Source organism: Microtus oregoni, unplaced genomic scaffold, assembly GCF_018167655.1.
Source record: "Microtus oregoni isolate MIOR12 unplaced genomic scaffold, Mior012 000004F_ref0000308, whole genome shotgun sequence".
NCBI lineage: Eukaryota > Metazoa > Chordata > Mammalia > Rodentia > Cricetidae > Microtus > Microtus oregoni.
The window spans coordinates 29,738,047-29,741,840 of record NW_024543063.1 but is presented as its reverse complement, the minus strand read 5'-3'; positions in this window follow the sequence as shown (position 1 = coordinate 29,741,840).

Below are 3,794 nucleotides of genomic sequence, written 5' to 3'. Positions count from 1 at the left end.
TTTTTTTTTTGAGACACGGATTCTGAGGATTTGAACTCAGGTCACCGTGCTCATACAGCAAGTACTCCCACCCACTGGATCATCTCCCCAGCCTCAAGCCGTTCTTGACAGTTCTGTAGCATCAGGAGCCTTCACATTGCCCTCCACTGTCTCTGCCATCCATGACCAGAACTTCCTCGTCTCAAGCTGAAGTTCTTTTCCTATTAAACATATCCCAACCCCCAGCCCTGGCAATCTCCAGTCTACCTTTTGTTCTGATGAGTTTGATTGCCCTATCAACTCTATCAATGGAGTCATAACTTGTCTCCTTTACGTAATTTTTTCAGGACCGTCCACGCAGTAGTATGTAGCAATTGTTCCTTCCCTTCTGAGGGTGAGTAGCACTCCAGGGTGGGACCATGCCATCCATTATCCGTTGATGGACACTGACGTCACTCCTGCCTTTATATTGCAAAGAACGCTGCTATGGACATGGGTGTCTTCTTTCTTCTCTTAGGCATAGATCTAGCAGTGGAATTGCTGGACCGTATCACAATTCTGTGTTAATTATATAAGAAACTGTCTTTGACCTTCCCAGCACGTAACATGTGGTGCCTCCCTCCTTCTGTGAGTTTCCTCTGCAGTCTCCTGATGGGGGGAGATGCAATTGCTGATATTTCTGAGGAAAAGCCCCTGGGTGTGGAGCTTCTGAGTGATTACAGTTGGTTCATACCTGTTCATCTGTAGCCTGCATGCCTGGAGGCTGAGTGTGAGGGCCCCTAGCTGGAACTCTTTCCTTGAGTGCTGTGTGAATGCATTTTCTTGTTGCCTTACTTTTTGTATTGATCTTAGGAAGTCTGATAGTTGTCTGTATCTTTATATCTTCCTAGCCTTTGAATTATAATGTGTACGTCTGTTGTATGTGGTGTGATACGTGTATTTGTGAAAGCGCGCGTGTGTGTGTGTGTGTGTGTGATGGAGTGCACGTGAAGGCTGGCAGGCGACTTCCTGTGTTGGCTGTCACCTTCCACCTTGTTGGCCATAGGGTGTCTTTGTTGCTACTTAGCTTGCAAGCTTCTGGGAATTTTCCATCTCATCTCCTATCTCATCATAGGAGCAGGTGTAAGTACAGTCATTCACTACCGTGTTTGACTTCCTGCGGGCTCTGGGGATCTGAACTCGGCTCCTTACGCTTGTGTAGTAAACACGTTATCCACTGAGGCACACAACCCCTCTACTAAAATAAGTAATAGGTATCTAGCAGATATGCTAAGGTCTGTCTTGGTCATTCCACACCATTTTCCCAAGGCATGTGGAAGTCACCTTCCACGTATACTGCTGTGTTTCCATTATTCCTGGATTATTTTCTGGATGGTAGTTGTTGAAAAATATCTATTAAAATGGAAAGTACCCTTGGGTGGTGATGATTCTGGATACAATCCCATAGCCTTGCTCATGGTAGGTAAGAATTTATCCTTAAGTTGGGCAGTGGTGGCGCACATCTTTAACCCCAACATTTGGGAGGCAGAAGCAGCCAGATCTCGGTGAGATGGAGGCAAGCCTGGTCTAAAAAAGAGAGAAAGAGAGAGAATTTATCCCTGAGTTACATCCCAGCAGAAATTAACAGATTAACTTTTATGAGGGGGGGACTTCCAGACAGGATTTCTCTGTGTAGCCCTGGCTGTCCTGAAACTCCCTCTGTAGACCAGGCTGGCCTTGAACTCAGAGATCTGCTTGCCTCTACTTCCAAGTGCTGGCATCAAAGCTATTAAAGGCATAAAGCTCAGAGATTAGCATTTTAATATGCACTTTGTTTTCATTTTGGAGTTTCATCATTAGAGATTCCAGTTCAATGTATTTTATTCCTCTGTCCTGGCTTCAAACAACTTCTATCTGAACCTTTGTACTTGTGTATCACATTTTCAATCTTCTCCCTTTCTTCCCTCCTTCCTTCTTTTTCTTTTCTCTTCTCCACCCTTCCCTTTTCTGCATGTGAATGTCTGTATGCTGTGCACATGTGTATATGCATGTTTGAGTGTGCGTGCGTGCGTGTATGTAGTATACATGTGTGTAGTAATAGGAGTGGCGGGGCTGCGTCCCCAGCACCCCGGCTGCCTGGCTAGCTTATGCCCCGAAATAACAACACACAAACTGTATTCATTCAAACACTGCTTGGCCCTTTAGCTCTAGCCCTTACTGGCTAATTCTGATATCCCGATCAACCCATCTCTAATAATCTGTGAGCACCAGTCTTACCGGGAAGATTCTAGCCTACATCCATCCTGGGTCAGAGCTTCATCGCGTGTGTCTGCCCAGGAGCGGGGCATGGCATCTCTTCTGAGGCGTCTGCTCCCGAGAGGAGAGCTGTCGAGTCTGAGCTCAGTTCCTCTTCCTCCCAGCATTCTGTTCTGTTTACTCCACCCACCTATGTTCTAAGCTATGAGCCCAAGCAGTTTGTTTATTACTTAGCCAATGAAATCAACAGATTGATATATGACACTTCCACATCACATGTGTGTGAAGGTCAGAGCGTTCATGTTCCTGTCTGGTGGGTGCATGTGTATACATGTAAACCTATGTGCGGAGGCCAGAGGATGGTCTATGGTGTGGTCCTTGATACTTCTTCATCTTATATACTGAGACAAGGTCTCTTGCACCCTGAACTTGCTGATGCTCAGCTCAGTCTAGCTAGCCAGCTTGCCCCAGAGACTGTCTGCCTCTGCCTCCGTACGCTCTATCACAGGCAGGCCACTGAGTCTACCCAGTTTTAGGTGGGCTCCTGGGATCCAAATGCTGGTTCTCACGCTTGTCTGACAAGTGCCTTAACTGCTGAGCCATCTCCCCAGACCACCTCCCCCTTCCCCAGGTTTCACTTTGTAGCCCAAGGTGGTCTTAATAGCAATCCTCCTGGCTCAGCCTCCTGAGTGCCGAGATCACAAAATCACCACCAGTCAATGGTGTGGTGGGGACTCAGGGTATCAGATGAAATATTAAGATTCCTTTTCCACAATCAGAAATTTGATGAATTTTCTGTTTTCTTTTAGCACTGGCATTTTTCTGTCTTTCAGCTTTTCAGTTAGGAAGCATTGGGGGGCAGGGCTCCAGGTGGTGACTTGCGTCTGTCTTCTGCTGAAGTGCAAATTCTAAGTAGATGGTGTGGGTGCTGGAGGAGGGGCTGCTCTTCTCTCTCATTCCTCCGAGTTTGTCCTGTTTCTCCTTGCTTCCTCCCTTCCCCTCACTACCAGGCCTCTGAAGGACGATCGAAGTCTCACTTATCTGACTTTCCCCAGGCCTGTCGTCTGTTCAGTGTTTTACAGATCTCTTCCCCGGTCCTTACAGTATTCAGACTCTACTTCTTGGAATTGGACTTCTTATGGTTGTGACGAGCCGATCTTCCTTAACATCTCGGCAGTCGTGATGACAACTGCTGAATAGTGCCAGCTGGAATGGGTTATCTGCTGGGATGGGGTGTCTGCTGGGACGGGGTGTCGGCTGGAACGGGGTATCTGCTGGGATGGGGTGTCTGCTGGGACGGGGTGTCGGCTGGAACGGGGTATCTGCTGGGATGGGGTGTCTGCTGGAATAGGGAGTCTGTTAGAATGGGGTGTCTGCTGGGATGGGGTGTCTGCTGGAATAGGGAGTCTGCTAGAATGAGGTGTCTGCTGGGATGGGGTGTCGGCTGGAATGGGGTGTCTGCTGGAATGGGGTATCTGCTGGAATAGGGTATCTGCTGTAATGGGGTATCTGCTGGAATAGAGTATCTGCTGGAATGGGGTATCTGCTGGGATGGGGTATCTGCTGGAACAGGGAGTCTG